The sequence below is a fragment of the Prunus mume genome, linkage group LG2, assembly GCF_029339155.1.
Source record: "Prunus mume cultivar Tortuosa linkage group LG2, ASM2933915v1, whole genome shotgun sequence".
Taxonomy (NCBI): Eukaryota; Viridiplantae; Streptophyta; class Magnoliopsida; order Rosales; family Rosaceae; genus Prunus; species Prunus mume.
Window position 1 is genome coordinate 46575565 of NC_142699.1, and position 17742 is coordinate 46593306.

At 41.4% G+C, this 17742-nt stretch overlaps 4 pseudogenes; 3 read left to right on the top strand and 1 right to left on the bottom strand.

Moving 5' to 3' along the window:
- LOC148920554 (uncharacterized) lies at nucleotides 1-1119 on the bottom strand (annotated as a pseudogene).
- A 2419-nt stretch (nucleotides 1120-3538) lies between these two features.
- LOC148920555 (uncharacterized) lies at nucleotides 3539-4480 on the top strand (annotated as a pseudogene).
- Nucleotides 4481-4807: 327 nt separating this feature from the next.
- On the top strand, nucleotides 4808-7859 carry LOC148920556 (uncharacterized; annotated as a pseudogene).
- Nucleotides 7860-11767: 3908 nt separating this feature from the next.
- LOC148920557 (uncharacterized) lies at nucleotides 11768-13920 on the top strand (annotated as a pseudogene).
- Nucleotides 13921-17742: the final 3822 nt, after the last annotated feature.

Below are 17742 nucleotides of genomic sequence, written 5' to 3' on the forward strand. Positions count from 1 at the left end.
CTAGTCAATATTGGGGTTTCCATCACAGGCATTATCATCACCATCATTCATATTTTCATCACCAACGTTGGTACTTCCATCACCGTATGAATGGTCAAATGTGCCACTTGGTTCCGCAAGGAAATCTGACACATCCAAATGGGTGATATCCATTGGCTCAGTGAAATCATAAAAAATGTTGCTGAAATCGATGAAGTTTGTTTCTTTCTCTTTTCCCTTTCCCTTAATTGATGCTTGATAAAGATTAACTAGGTGTTTCACCGTACGGCAGGTACAAGACTAATGTCCTTTCATGCCACACCTATAACAAGCCTCATCACTTTTCTTTTTAGAATTAATCTGCACACCTTTCCCTTTTCCTTGTTTTTCTTCATTGTTATTCCACTTCTGGTGGTATGGTGTATTTTTCTTATTTGAGGCATGATTCTGACCACCTCGGTTTCGAGAATTATAATGACCACGACCATGACCACGAGCACGACCATAATTACAACCACGACCACGGTCATGATTGCTTGCATTTGCTTCAGGAAATGATTTTGAGCCAGTCGAGTGGGAATGATGGTTTTTCATCAAAAGCTCATTGTTTTGTTCAGCAACAAGGAGACATGAAATCAGTTGGGAATACTTTGTAAATCCCCTTTCTCGGTATTGCTGCTGTAGGAGCATGGTTGATGCATGGAAAGTTGTGAATGTTTTCTCCAACATATCTTCATTAGTGACTGTGTCTCCACACAACCTCCATTGAGAGACAATTTTGAGCATTGTTGAGTTATACTCATTCACTGTTTTGAAATCCTGCAAGCGCAGGTGCATCCAATCATAACAAGCCTTTGGAAGTATTATACTCTTCTAATGGACATACCTTTCTTCCAAATTTTTCCATAGGATAGTAGGATCCTTCACCCCAAGGTATTCAGATTTCAATCCTTCATGAAGGTGATGGCGGAGGAAAATCATAGCTTTCGAGTGATCCTGTAGGGATGCTTCATTTCCTTCCTTGATGGTATTTCCAAGATCCTTTTCATTCAAATGAATTTCAGCATCAAGGATCCATGTCAAATAGTTCTTGCCAGAAATGTCAAGTGCAACAAACTCAAGCTTCGTGAGATTTGACATTGTTGAATATGTCTAAAAATAAAAATCAAATATTTCAGGATTAATTAATTGTAAACATGAAAAATTAAAATATGCCTTAGTAATAATAAAAATTATCATATTATTAAAAAATATTAAATAAATGAACATATGCATAATTAGTCACTCAAAGCTATAGGTTTGAGTTCTATACATTTAGGGCTTTAGGCTCTAAAATAATTATATAACTTAGAACTTTAGGTTCTAGATTTATTGGATTTCTTTGATTTAAAACTTCAGGTTTAAATCATTAGGATGTGAACTTCGGGTTCTAAATAAAATTCATCTTTATGAAATGCAACCGATTATTTATATATTATAATATATAAAATCATATGCATGTTATAGTGTATATTAAATAAACAAATGAAGACCCTGCACAATTGGTTAGTAAAGAAAACTGAGAACATGGTAGAACCAAACTTCGAGTCATAGCATCCTTCTGTATTATAGTTAATCAACATGTGTGGGACTATGTCTCAAAGAAACTTGGTTAGTGAAACAAAAATAAAATTATAGCATCATTCGAAATAAAATAAGAAATTAGGTAAGAAAATTATACCAAGTCCAAGCCAAGATCCTTAACTGGTAATAGAGTCATCTGATAACGTGTTATAAAACTGAATAGAGAAAGTATATGAAAGGTAAGAGTAGTTCTCAATAGCTCAATGCTCAAGTGTCTTATTCATCTTTAGTGCCTACTATTTATAGGCATAGGAAATACATCACCATTTACCACCCTTAAGTGGTATGTTACAAAACATAATAACCAATGATAAATATGGTATTTAGTGCATAGGTTACAACCCTATAATGATAGGTATAATGGAGGAATTAAAATAGACTTATGGTGGGCATCCATAACCTTTGATTTTACAACAAAACCAAATAACATTCTTCTTCTTGGCACCAAGCCCAGGTTCAAAAAAAAAGAAAAAACCATCAAGCAAATTCTCAAGTGTCGGCTGCCATGCAGAACCCGCCATTGTCGAATTTGGCAGCATCGACTCGAAGAAGCCACCGCCATATCTCCCAGACGATTCGCCTCCTTGGCTCTAAACATAGCCGCTCCACATCACCTCCCATCTTCATTCTTCTTGAAACCCTTAGTTTCTTGTGATGACCAAGGACGACTAATCTGTTGCTGCTCCTAATACTGCTTTCATCATTGTTCAATCTCATTGTAGATGAAGGAATTTTGGTGGAATAAATTCCATTAGATAATAAAATAATTAGGGCTCAGTGGATTGAATTGTGGGCCCCATAATTCGCCCATGTGGCGTATGACTCATCAAAATCGAATTAGTTGTCAAAGTGACACGTGTCGACATCTGACGGAGTGCATCAAACGGTTCAAAGTGAAGATAAAATTAAAAGAAAGAATCTTTTGTGATTGACTTTGGTTTAAATCAAATATTAATCAAGTCAATCAATTGAAGATAATTTGGTTAAATTGCCAAAATATTGGAATTGATTTTAAATCAAATCAAAATCCCACAAAACAAGGTCTTAAAGAGGGAAACTTATTTAGGTCAAGCATCCTGCAGGAGCCTATAAATAAGAGGCCTCAAGACGAAAGAAAGGAGCTTAGACGAAACAAGCATTCAGAAGAAACAGAAAACTCTTTGCATTCTTCACCTCACTTCAGAAGAGCCACCAAGCACAACAAATACATGCCAGTTCCTCCACCTTAGAAAAATCCAAACACCAAACAAGCCTTGTGCTACTTGTTTGATCAAGATCAAGTCTCTACTACCCTTGTATAAAACACAAATTTTCTTTAAATCCTTTGGAGATCGAATCAGATGATTTAATACAGAGGTTGTAACCCTAAATTTTATTAATACAAATATTATTTTGTACATGTGTTCTTGTCTCAATTGTCGCAGGAAATTCGTGTTTACAAATTTGGCATGCCCAGTGGGACCTTTCTCTGCCTCTCATCTCTTTTTCCAGTTTCGAAATCAATCAAGACACCAAAACAATGGCTTCTAAGAAGATTCAAACCGTTCCTGCAATGAGAGGCAAAAGCGTGAGTGCCTCCTTCTCAAGCTGAGACTCTGCTGGGGTCGTCACTCTGAGCAAGGCCAAGGCGATATATGCAACTCAACATGTCACTTCCACACCGACTCAAGCCAAGGTGAAGGATGTGAACCGAAGGCGTGAACCGGTTATCAATCTAGCCTTCTTGGGGGCAATGAAGAATACCTCCTGAGCGGATGAGAAAAACTCTCGGAATGAAGAAAGGAGTTTTTGGCTCAAAAATTCAAGAGAACGTTCACTCTCACCTATTTCAGATCTGACTGAGCGAGGCTCGTACCATGGATCCCCGTATGGCGACCAATAGAAGAAGATTGCCTCGAAACCCTCGGCGTCCATATGTGAGTCTTGTTCTATGGCCATGCAACTCATGGTGACAGGAGCAAAGTCTATTGAAGAACAACTGGCTCATATGAGCGAAGCGATCCACAGAAGCGAAAATGGTTGAAGAGAAAGATACGCAGATTACTTCTCTCATTAACAAGTTGGAGGCACATCAGGATAAGGAGCTTGGTCAAGAAGTACACAAGAAAGGACCACATTATTAAGCTAAATTAGCGAGAAAGGATTGGGTCATGAAATAGAGTCGGGTGAGAAGTTGCACGAAGAAGGTGATGCCGCCTCGATAGGTTCTTTATCGGTCCAACAACTGCAAGGCATGATCGTTAACACCATCAGAGTTCAATACGGACCACCTTCTCGAGACACGCTCATATATTCCAAGCCATATACTAGGAGGATAGACAACCTCGACAGGATATCAACCTCCCAAATTCCAACAATTCGATGGAAAAGGCAACCCAAAACAACACGTTGCACACTTTGTCGAAACATACAACAATGCTGGGATGGAGGGTGACCACTTGGTGAAACAATTTGTTCGTTCCTTGAAAGGAAATGCATTTGATTGGTATGTAGACTTAGAGTCCGAGTCCCTCGATAGTTGGGATCAAATGGAGAGAGAATTTTTGAATAGATTTTATAGCACTCGTTGCACCGTGAGTATGATGGAACTCACAAATACCAAGCAATGGAAAGATGAACCTGTCGTCGATTACATCAATCGGTGGCGCTCGTTAAGCTTAGATTGCAAGGATAGGCTTTTGGAGATATCGGCATTTGAGATGTGCATTCAAGGGATGCATTGGGGGTTACTTACATTCTACATGGGATTAAAGCCTGCACGTTTGAGGAGCTAGCCACTCATGCCCATGATATGGAGTTAAGTATAGCTAGCCACGGAGGAAAGCATGAGCCTGTCATGGAGCATAAAAATGAGAGTTTTTGGACAAAAGACAGATAAGCCTATCAAAAAGCCTACCAAGGAAGCAATGACAATCAACAGTGTCTTGGTCAAAATCTCCACCCGAGATAAGAAGAGAGAAGTCAAAAGGATGGAGCCATCCCGAGAGGTGGATAGACGTCAACGCATCTTGAAAGAGTTGTAGGAAAAAATGTACCCTTTCCCTAACTCCGATGTCACAGGTGTGCTTGAGGACTTGCTTGAAAAAAAGGTGATCGAATTGCGAATGTAAGCACCCGGAGGACAGGGTTAAAGACCTAAGTTTTGCAAGTACCACTAAATCATCACCATCCAGTAGAGAAGTGTTTCGTGTTGAAGGAGCTAATTATGAACTTAGCTAGGCAAGGAAGGATTGAGTTGGACGTTGACGAAATTGCAGATGTGAACGTTGCCTCAATTGTGTTTGGATCCTTGAACTCGGTGTCGTTGCCTGCATTGTCGCAAAGATCGGAGTTTCAATCAACAAGAGGCATACACAAGGTAACTGATTTGTGTACCAAAGAAGTGGCTGGCGAACCAAACAAACGAGGTGATGATGGCTTCATTGGTGACTCACCTTTCGATGAGAATGAAGGATGGACGCTTGTTACTCGGTGGAAGTCTCGTACTGAAGCACATTCCTGAACAACAAAATGCTTAATCAAAGAAGGAGGCGAGAAGAAAGGCTAGCTTTTGGCACTCTAAGAGCAAAACTAGAATTATGGTGAGGAGAGACTCTGACTAAGAAAGTGGAGCACTAATCCAAGGGCCATGGACTCTAATTATGCTAGGAGAATACTTTCCCAAAGTGTTCTTCGTAAGAGGGCCAATGGAGACAGTTCATATGACGACTTGCTATCAAGTGGATAACGAAGATGCCTCGGAATGAAAATTTGAAACTCATGAAGAGCAAAAGTTCTTAGCTCAGGCAGAGGATTCACCATCGCACTCTAATATTCAGGGTATGTGAGAGAACAAAAACTTAGTCGCATGCTCGTGGATGGAGGTTCGGCAGTAAACATCATGCTTAAGTCTACAATGATGAAGTTAGTCATTACCATGGGACGAATTGTCTCGAAGTCATCTCATGATTCAAGGCGTCAACCAAGGAGGGCCAAGAGCAATGGGCATGATCAGAATTGAGCTCGTGATAGGTGGTTTAAAGTCAAACACCTTATTTCACGTGATTGATGCCAAGACTTCCTACAATATTCTCTTAGGAAGGCCATAGGTACATGAAAATGAAATAGTGCCTTCGACCTTATATCAGTGTCTCAAATTTTACAGAGGTGGAGTGAAGAAAATCTTGGGTGACGTCAAACCATTTAATGAAGTCAAGTCTTATTTTGCCGACGCCAAGTTTTACATGGATGAAGACATGGCATCTGAAGTTAGTCCAGTTGAGGTTCACTCGGACAGGCAAGGCCATACCAAGAACAGATGAGCATTCAAAGGGCCTTTCATTGAAGATAGATTCACAGAAGATAAGAAATGAAAAAGCACTTCATTTGGACAAATGGGATTATCACCGATAGATTCACAGAAGGTGTCCATTCCTATTCTTCATTATGTTTCATCATATTGACGAAAGGAAGGACAATCCCCATTTGGAAAAGAAGTAAAACCAAGGAAGTTAGGGGAAAGTGACATGAAGTTTTTGAAGGAGTAGACAACCATGCCTTTGCCCAAGTTGAGCACAATTCAGACGTTTCGAAATCTTCTATACCAAGGTTCATCAGACCATCATAAGATGCAACAAGACACGAATCTCTTCTTGTCAAAAGAACTAAAGAAGGTTTTGATCCTAATGCCTATAAGCTCATGTCAAAGGCAGGTTATGACTTTGCTGGGAGAGCTTAATCCATAAATCACTGGATAAAGGACCCATGACCTGAATGAAACCCAAAAGCAGTTGAAGAAGCAAGGTTACTTAATCAACTCAACTAGAGCAGGCCTTGGTTTTACTCATATTGCACCTGTTAAGATCTCCGATAGAAGGAATGAAAAGAAGGCAAACGCTCAACACATTAGTATCGAAGTGGTCGAAGAGGAAGAAGAATTAAAGGCTACGAAGAAAGCCTCAGTGTTTGACCGTTTAGCCAAGCCTACCCAACGGACCTTAGTTTTTAGCCGCATCAAAGAATCAACATCACGACCCTCTGTGTTCAAAAGGATATCTGGATATAATAGTCAAAAGGCAATTTGATCAGTTCCACACGGATCGACGCTAGAAAAACTCGGAGTTCCAAGCAAGCCATCTGAAGAGAAAAACCAACAAGAGTTGAAAAGTAGAGTTCATGCTTTGATTCGATAGAAGAAAATGAAATTCTGAGCTTAATCCCATCACGTATGAAACATCACTCAACATTAGAGGTAATTTAGATGACCAACTCAAAGTAAAACGATGAACAATCATACATACTCAGAAAACTTTGAGTTAGCAAAACAAAAGTGATGATGAAGAAACAGAGGTCCTAACTGCCCCATTCATCACGTTACAATTAACGAGCTCGATGAAAAGGAACCTTTCGAGGATGAGGTTCATAATGCCCCTGCCACACTAGAAGATGGGGAACAAGCGACTGTAGATGAATTAAAAGAACTCAACTTAGGTACAAATGAAGACCCAAGACCTATCTTCGTTAGTGCACTTTTGAACCCTAGTGAAGAGAATCATATCATCAACTCTTACTTGAGTATAAAGATGTCTTTGCTTGGACATATAAGGAGATGGCCTCAATCCAAAAGTTGTTTTCCATCACCTTGCAGTCAAGCCTGGAAGGCGCGCCCAATCAAACAAACTCAGCGTCGACAAGTTGATTGTCGCCAGATTTATTAAGGAGGTGAAATATCTAATGTGGATCGCGAACATTGTTCTAGTGAAGAAGAAGATTACTGGACAAATTCGTATTTGTATTGACTTTCGAGACTTAAATGAGGCTTGCCCGAATGATGACTTTCCATTGCCCATAATTGAGCTTATGGTAGATGCAACCACAGGTCATGAACCTTTATCTTTCATGGATGGTTCATCTGGATACAATCAAATAAGAATGTCTCCAAAGGATGAAGAGCTCATAGCTTTCCACACTCCGAAAGGAATTTACTGTTACAAGGTGATACCATTTGGCCTAAAGAATGCAGGTGCAACCTATCAACATGCAATGCAAAAGATCTTTGGTGACATGTTTCACAAGAATGTCAAATGCTATGTTGATGACCTGGTGATTAAGTCACAAAGAAGAGAAGATCACTTAAAAGACTTGAGAATGGTGTTCAACATATTGCGGAACTCAAGATGAACCCTTTGAAGTGTGCTTTCGGCGTCATTGAAGGTAAATTTCTTATTATTAAGCATCGAGGAATTGAAGTGGATCAGTCTAAGATTGAAGCCATCTGATATATGCCTGAGCCAAGAAATTTACGTGAGTTGAAAAGTTTACAAGGACGTCTCACTTTTATTCGGCGATTCATCTCAAACTTAGTAGGGCGGTATCAACTATTCAGTCGTCTTATGAAAGAGGATGTCTCATTCGTTTGGGATGAGACTTGTCACAATGCCTTTGAGAGCATAAAGAAGTATTTATCGAGTTCATCAACTGTTAGGAGCTCCTATTCAGGAGCGGACTAGTCATATTGTACATTGCGGCAAGAGAGATCAATGCCGGAGCCCTTTTAGGCGCAAGAGAATGAAGTCACATAAAGAGTAAGCACTCTACTATCTAAGCTGAACTCTTACTGATCCCGAACCAAACTACACGCCTATAGAAAAGATGTGTCTTGCACTTATTTTTGTTATTCAAAGTTAAGGCACTACATGCAAGCATTCACAGATTCATCTAATTGCACAAGCTGACCCGGTGAGGTCGTTATGTCAAAACCGGTCTTGTGACGGGTGTTTGGCCAAGTGGGCATTACTTTTCCATCAATATGAAATTATCTACACTCCAGCAAAGGCGTTGAAGGGTCAAACTGTTGCAAACTTCCTAGCCGATCATCTAATTCCAGCAGACTGGAAAATTTCAGTTGACTTACCCGATGAACAAGTCTTCTTCACTGACATTTCTCCTACTTAGATGATGTTCTTTGATTGATCGGCTCGTATAGACGGGACAGGGGATGACGTTGTCTTTGTATCACCCAAGAGACACATACTACCCTATTCATTCTTCTTAAGAGAACTTTGCTCAAACAATGTTGCAGAATACCAAGCTTTGATCATGGGCTTCCAAATGGCCGTGGAGATGAAGATATCAAGCTTAGAAGTGTATGGTGACTCCATATTAGTAATCAACTAGCTATTGACCCATTACGAGGTTAGGAAGGATGATTTAATTCCATATCACCAAATGGCCACACAGTTACTTGAAAAGTTTGACTTCATGATCTTTGGAATATGTGCCAAGAAAAGATAACCAAATGGCGATTCCTTAGCCAACCTTGTACTCGTTGCGTTGACAAAAGATGAAACGGTGAATCTTCTAATTTGCCACCGTGAATCGCCATGTGCTCAGGATCATTGGAGCCCATCTCCAAAATATTGAAATCAAGACCTTGAAGCCCCTCGAAATTCCTCTTGATCAAAATGCTCGGATATGGCCTTGTTGGGCCTACCAATCCTCTAGCATGGGGCACCATATCTTGAATCATTTGTTCGACCGACCTCGATTGTTTGATTCCTAGCAATGGGTTATTAGCATTCCCCGTAGGGTTATTCCAACCACCAACTCAGATTGGTTGATATGAGGCCCAGTGAAATTGGCTCACCGCTTGGTGAGTTTGTGGCGGAATTGATTATATGGCGGGAACACTTGAAATTGGTTGACCGCCGCATATGGGTTGTTGCCCATCGGTGGAATATTAACCAGGGCTTGGTTGCCCCGTGGATTAAGTTAGCAGATTACTAAACCATTTGGTTGGGCCTCACTTGTGGCCCAACACCGGTGCTCCAATAAGCGCCCTTGGTTTCCATTTGGCCATTTTGCTGGCCTAACCATCGATCAAATCTCTCGTTGATCTGAGCACTTTGAGTGGCCATCGTTTGGGCCATTGTCTCCATGATACGCATGAGTTGTTGGAGTTCAATGAAGTGGCGGATTGGCCTCAATCTGGTCCCGGCGACCAGTAATATCCTCAACCACTCGTGATGGTAGCCCGTGTTTGGCGGGGCCATTTGCTCTTAGTGGCGGAACATTTTGTGGCTAAGTATTCAAAGGGAGTGAACCAGCCATGCTTGTCTCGATTAGCGAAATCTAGACTCTTCAAATTCTTGATCTTCTAGGATTCCTCCTAGTGTTTACGACCATACAAAACCTAGTGGTCCCACTGGGCGTGCCAAATTATGTTACCCTCTTTTCGGCCGGGGCGGCCGACGGAAGGAACTTTTGGTCCTTCTTCTTTTGGATCTGGGCGTGCCACCACCAAGGCCCGAAATTGGGCTTGAATGGAATGAGAATAGATGGATGTGTTGCGCTTCTAACTTCTGAGCAAACGATTGATCGACCAAGCAAGGAACCTCTTCTTGGCCTAGATTCTTTCACTTTCTGAGAATGGTTAGGTTTCGTACGGATGTTTTTGTGATTTTTATGGTTTATGTAAAAATAATGCAATTAAACTAAATATGCGTATAAGCGTAAAGACAAAATTGAAATGCAATAAAATAAATCAAAGTGACAGATAAAGTAAGAATAAAATAAAAGCGATAAGAACGATAAGAACGAAAAGGAAATAAACTTGAAGTTAAATTTAATCGAAGTGCGATAACAATTAAATGTAAAGGAATTGAAATAAACTTGAATTGAAACGACAAGAAATATAAGCTGAAACAAGAATTTAAATGACAAGGAAAATATAAACTTACACTAGCAAAACGAAGAACTCACTACACTAGGTGCTTGAAAAATAAAATCCTAAGTCTAGGAAAGAAAAGTGCGAGACGAAAGATAGGTTTGTTTGTCGATGTTGTGTGTCGATGTCTTCATGGAGCAAGGTTTATATAGGGCACTCGTCAGCCCATGGGCTAGCCATTGAATGGCCAAATGTCAACTCTTCTTTAAAATCTTTCCTTCGAAGCCCTCCTAAATCCGTGAGATTGCGTTGATATTCTGACAGGCTTGATTCTTCCTTGTTTTGGAACACTCGGAGTTACTATAAAAACTCCCTTGATTTCTTTCCTTGTGAGGCCCTCCGTCACGCGTACATTATCCTCCGAAAATCAATATATGCATATATGGGAGAATGAATCAAGACAGCTTGGTTGAAATGCCTGGCCCATGCGGATGGGCTCATAAAGTGAAGCCATCCATTGTGATATACAATATTAATATATATATATTAGGTCAATAAGTTGGCAGCCGCATTCATCCCCTTTATGCCCAGCCGCATATTCATCCGGCCGCATATTCATCACACCCGCCGCATCTTCTGCCCGACGCGAACTTTAATTGCTGCTGCTACGAACTTCCATTCTGCGCTCAACAACTTCTGCCCGCTCACGAACTTCAATCACTGCCTCGAACTTCAATTCTGCCCGCTCACGAACCGTTCTGCCCGCTACGAACTCCATTCTGCCCGATCACGAACTTCCAGTCGCGACTGCCACGAACTTCAATCCTGGCGTGCCTAGCGAACAATCCATATGCACTAGCCCAGCCGCAATTCTTCTTCTCGGTCACACGTCCACCTGCCTATTCATCACTCTCGGCCGCATATTCATCACACCCGGCCGCTATTCATCACACCGGCGCTATTTATCACACCCGGCTTATTTAACTCCATTCGAGTTGTGAGGCGCATTTGTATGCCCAACTTTTGGGTCATGCCCGAAAAACCTTGGCCGCATAACCCAGCTTCCAGCCCCTTCGAACAAAACCCAGCTGCGATTTTAGAGATTTCAGCCCGACCGTATTCTCCTCGTGCCAATCAATATCCTGCAGCACGGATTAGGTGGGTTTCCACCACCCCCAAACAGGACCAAAGCTACATTTCCAAATAAAGAGGATGAGCTACTATTGGCCGACTATAGTCAAGGATTACATGTCAATTCCATGCCAACTTTATACACCAGCCGTCGAAGCCTCTACGTCCTACAATTACTTCATGGCCATTTGATGCATGGGGTCTTGATGGGGTGGGACCAATAGCACCCAAATCTTTCGACAGTCATTCTTACATCCTCGTAACCACATAGTATTTTTCAAAATGGGTAAAAGTTGTACATCTAAAGGAAGTGAAGAAAGAAAACGTAGTGAGCTTTATCAAAATAAATATCATTCATCGGTATGCAGCCACGTTACATCATCACAGATAATGGAAAGCCATTCGGTTTCAAGCAACAGCATAACTCTTCATGTTCAACGCCCGACCAACATTTGCGGTATGCATTCAACAAAATTCTTTGCAACGTTGAAGAAAGTGTCGGAGAACCAAGAAAGATTGGCATGAAAGGATAAATGAAGCATTATGGGCTTATTGGATGACCTAGCGGACACCTACTAAAGGGCATACAAGATGCTCGCTTGCATATAAGCGTTGGCAGTCTTGCCTCTAGAAAGTCAAATTCCATCATTAAAGATGGCCATACAAGAAGGATTAACTAATGAAGAGAATGCAAAGTTTCATCTCCAAGAGTTAGAAGCATTAGGCGAAAAGGGCTCAAGCGCAACAGCGTAGAGTGTTGTCAAGCCTCGGCCAATGCTTTTAATAAGAAAGTCTACCCAGATCTTTTGAGGTAGGAGTCTCATTCTCGCATTACGTAGACCTAGGATCACAACACACAAAATTAGAAGCAAGTTTACTTGCAAAATGGGATGGGCCCTACGTAGTACAAGAAGTATACACAAGCGGTGCTTACAAGATCGTAGCTAAGGACAGTTTAAGAGTCGGCCCTATCAATGGAAAGTTCTTGAAATGATACTATGTATGAAATGACTACCAGCTCCTGGCCGGCATGAGCCTAACTCGTGCACAAAGAAAAAAAAAAGTGGCTCGTTGGATTGAAAACTCGAAAGGGCAATCCAAGCAAAAGTTAGAGCATAAGAAATTCCATTGAGTTGAAAACCCGAAAGGGTGGCTCAAGCAAGAGTTAGGACAAAAAAAATGTTGAAGGAGATCGAGCTTAGAATGGAATGTTGATTCTGTCAATATTGTAAACAATTCCTTTCCTTATTTGTGAATGATTTAGCTTGATCGTAGGAACCACATTAGGATGCTTTTGTAACTATAAGTTTGTGGCTCTGCCTCTTGAATAGAATAACAAATCAATTACATATCATTTTCTTACATGTTATCAGAGCATTGATCTGGGCAATAACCAAAAACACAACAAAACCCTAGCCGACCTCCATGGCATGTAAAGCAAACCATCAGGCACGGCTTCGGAAACCAAGTGGGATAATCCCAATCACCAACTATACCTTCATTATTCAGACCAACCCGGTGCTATTCTTGTGCCGCAGCCCTTGGTCGAAGATAATTACAGCACATGGAAACAATCCATGACTATGGCCTTAATGGTCAAGAACAAAGTCGGACTCATAGACGGTTCGATCAAAGAGCCGAATAGGAAGGATCCAAGTGAATGGCAGCAGTGGAATCGTTGCAATACTTTGGTCCAAACTTGGCTGCTAGGGTCGATGTCAAAAGACATCGCCAGTAGCCAGTGATTAAATGCAAGAATGCTAGGCGATGGGCAGGAATCGCAGGAAGATTCTCACATGTGAACGTGGTTCAAGCTGTTCAATATAGAGCGATTCATGTAGTGCCAATGCGGAAGTATGTTCGTGGGATCTTACTTCACGAAATTGAAGGGACTATGGGATGAACATGACGCTTTGTGCACATTCCCAATCTGCACTTGTTGATCTCTCAAAGAAATGGCTGCATATTTGGACACGCGAAGACCATGAAGTTCCTCATGGGTCTCAAGACTCATATACAAGTGTTCAGAGCAACACTTTGCAAGATCCCTTACCCACAGTGAACAAGGCGATTCTCCCTAGTTATGCGGCATGAGAAGCAATCGGAGACAGCGGGTAAAGCTCGAGCTGGCGGATGCGGCCGTGTTTGCCGTGAAGAATTCTAGCCGTGAATCCGAAGGAGAAAGGGTGAGTTGAAGTGCACCAAGTGCAACAAAACAAACCACACTGCCAAAATTGCCGTGCACACCTAAAATGCACGTTTTGCGGATGGAAGAGTCACACACCCTGATTATTGTACCGCAAGAAGAAGGAAGCGGCGTGGTGGGCGGAGTTTGGTGCGATGATTTCCAAAGGAACCAAGTAGCAACGTGTGTGAGAGAGGAAGGAGATGCAATTCCCATTTACTGCTGAAGAGTGCAAACAGATATTGAGTGAGCTGCACAGGAGTCCTCCTCTGCTAATCATGTTGGTAATTCCACAACCCATGCCCTTTCGGTAAAGCTTTTCCTCAACTCTAATGGCAACAGAGTACTTGGATTTTAGACAGTGGATGCACGGACCATATGATTTATGATTCCAACCTGTTCTCTACCTCGAGGCGGTCACTAATCACACAGTAGAATTGCGAATGGGTCCGTGGCACAAGTGACCCACATTGGCTACGATTGTCTTGTCCCCCAAATTGATTCTTGAGAACGTTTTGTGTGTCCCGTATTTCAAATTGAATCTGATTTCTATTAGCAAGTTAGCAAATTCATCTTGCATAACCATTTTTCTAAACCAATTTTGTATCATACAGGACCTCGTTCGGGATGATGATTGGGACTGAATTGACGGGAGGGCCTCTACTATCTCGATCGAGGCAAGACAGAAACATGCAATCAGGCACAAAAATCCAGCCCATCCCTTTGGCACCAACGCCTTGGCCATCCATCTCCTAGAGTTCTCCCATTATTCTCTTTTTCAAATTTGAAACATACCTCTTGTGATACTGACAAGTGTGCAATTTGCCCTTTGGCTAAACAAACAAAACTTCCTTTTCCTTCAAGTTCAATTACTACTCATTCTCGTTTTGATTTAATTCATATTGACATATGGGGTGGTTATAAAGTTGCTTCGATTTCAGGTGCCAAATATTTTCTTACCATTGTTGATGATTACACTAGATGCACATGGATTTATCTTATGAAACACAAGTCTGATGCTAGGACTCTTCTAGTTAATTTCATCAATATGATTGCCACTCAATTTGATTCCAAAATTAAGATCATCCGTAGTGACAATGGCCCTGAATTCAACCTTGGCAGCTTCTATGCTGATAAAGGTATCATGCATCAAACTAGTTGTATCAACACACCCCAACAAAATGGGATTGCTGAAAGAAAACATAGACACTTGTTAAATATGGCCCGTGCCTTGCTCATTCAGCCTGGGCTCCCAAATTGTTTTTGGGGGGATGCCATTCTCACATCCGCATACCTCATAAATCGAACACCCACTCCTCTTCTCGATGGCAATACCCCGTATGAAAAGTTGTTTAACCAAACTCCTACTTATTCCCATTTGTGTTTTTGGTTGCTTGTGTTTTACTTCTACCCATGCACAGAGTCGTTCGAAATTTGATCCCCGAGCATCTCGGTGTATTTTAGGACATCCTTATGGTCGAAAGGATATCGCGTTTTTGATCTCATCAACAAAAGGTGCTTGTTTCTCGTGATGTGTGTTTTTTTGAAAATGTGTTTCCTTTTCTTATTCCTTACCAATCCGCTGCGTCACCACCTCATCACCATTTGCCCAACCTTTCTTCCCCTCACCTTGACCCATTTTACACTTTGACATGGACTCCCTCTCACAAGCCCATCTGCCTTCCCTTACTGCTGGGCCCATTCCACCCACCGGCCCACCTGACCCCACTTTACCCATCCCACCTACCGCAGCCCTCACGGATCTGCCTTCTTCATCCTCATACGCAGATCTCCCCAGACCGCCTTCTCTTCCCCATCTTGGCCCACATCTCTCCCGTCGCTCCGCCATGCTGGTCGTTCCACCCACCGCTTGGGAGGTTGATATATTTGACCATAACTAGACCGGACTGACTTATGCCGCACATGCTGAGGCAGTTCATGGACAAGCCACGGCAACCGCATTTGGAAGCAGCCCATAAAGTGCTTAAGTACATTAAGCATACACGAGGTCAGGTATCCTACTACCATCTGTGGTCACTCCAATTGCGGGCGAGCAGATTGGGCACGTTAGCAAAGACACAAGGAGATCAATCACGAGAATCTTGCATTTACTTAGGCAAGCACGGTGCTCAAGTGCGGAGGCGAGTATCGCTCCATGGCTACCACTTGTTGCGGGTCACATGGTTGAAGAATATTTTGAAAGATTAGGAGTTGATGCACGTAGCCGATAACCTGTTTTGTGATAATCACGGCGGTTATACACATAGCATCGAATCCGGTGTTTCATGAGAGAACCAAACACATAGAGATAGATTGTCATCAGTTGAGAGAAAATTCAGAAAGGGATGATTGGACGGCTCATATTCGAACGCAAATCAGCCAGCCGATTTGTTCACTAAGCCATTAAGCTCAGCCTGAGTTTGAAGTGCTACTTAGCAAGTTGGGTGTCATAAACATACACTCCAACTTGAGGGGGAAGTGTTGAAGGAGATCGAGCTTAGAATGGAATGTTGATTCTGTCAATATTGTAAACAATTCCTTTCCTTATTTGTGAATGATTTAGCTTGATCGTAGGAACCATATTAGGATGCTTTTGTAACTATAAGTTTGTGTCTCTGCCTCTTGAATAGAATAACAAATCAATTACATATCATTTTCTTACAAAAAAAAAATCCCCTTTTAACTACGTGATAACTCGATCCCTTTTCATCGAGGGAACGTAGGCATCTTGGACAAATAATTCCAAGTTCAGTCACATCAAAATAAAAACAAAGGGTTTCCCCATCAATCCGAACCATTCAAAAGAAATAATGAAATATGAAAATGTTTTTATTTCATTATGAAAGTTAACTAGCAAACGTCAACACTTTGACAAGTTCGAAGAGAAATATAAACGAAGCAAAGAAATTTTACAACAAAAAAAATTTGCTATTCCCAAGAAAAGTCCCTAAAGCCGTTACACAATCTCTCAAAAGAAACTCGTAATGCATCTAAAGTCTCAGTATCGGCAGCAGATAATACATGAGCTCCTTCGACTGCAATCTTATCCTCTCTCAAGCGGGTAACCTCACCATGATGATAAGAAAGTTGTGCATCACTCTTTGAAAGTGATTTGTTTGATTTGTTTAGTTGACGCAATCTTAAAACTGATGAACCTCTTCAGCTCGTTGCAGAGCCAAGGCAATAGAAAGTGAAGAGTCAACAACAGCTAAACGATCACTTTGAACCTTAGGAGACAGCTTTCGGGAGTAAGTAGAGTGTGCAGAATAATAGTCAACCGGTCACCATAAGTGCATCGATCATAGCTCTTAAAGATGAGACATCCGCCCTCACATTGTCAAGGGTAGTCAACAACTTGCCAAGCTCATCTTTGAATGAAGGAAGCCTTTCTAATGAAGCCTTCAAGATTATGCTTTTCATTTGGTTTCCTAAAACAGAAAGTACTTTGCAAAGGGTTTTGTCTGCAACACCTAATTTGGGTTCCCAACATGACATTTCAGAGGTTGATGCATGATTAGCCGGCTTTAATAAATGTTGTTGCACCTGAACCACTTATCGGGTGCAAAGTATCATTTTCCCCTCCGATTGGCAAATGGTTAAATGGCGCAAGCTCAAACACAGTAGGAACATGATGTACTACTTCTCCCTAAAAAATATATATAATTAATTAATTTTTATATATAATAAAATAAAAAGGGAGGCTCAAAGCGAAATAAAATACATACCTCGTTCATTAGAACTAGTTGTGAAATAGCGGGCACATCACAAAAAAAATGCGTCATTGAGTGGGTATGCCGTGTCAAGATCACAATAGAGAGGTCTGACACTTGTCTTCTTATGCCTAAAGTTGACTTCACTGTCTTCATTGCTGCTTATATGCCCTTGCTTCAAATTGCGAATTCGTCGACCAAGGGGAATAAAATCTTCCTGAGAATCTACTACACTTTTTGTTTCTCCTTTATCATTAGGGACTCGAGTTGAAGGAACATCAACTGGAGGTGGGTGTTGAGGCGCAGGAGTAGTAGGACTACCTTCAACTTCTGGATGAACTCTATGTGCTCTACCACGTATGAGTTTATAGCGAACTAAAGTTTCGTTACCTTGAGACTTAAAAGATTTTGGCTGAGATAGCGACGACGACTTGCCTATAGTTGAGACTGTCTCTGTCTTTTGTGACTTG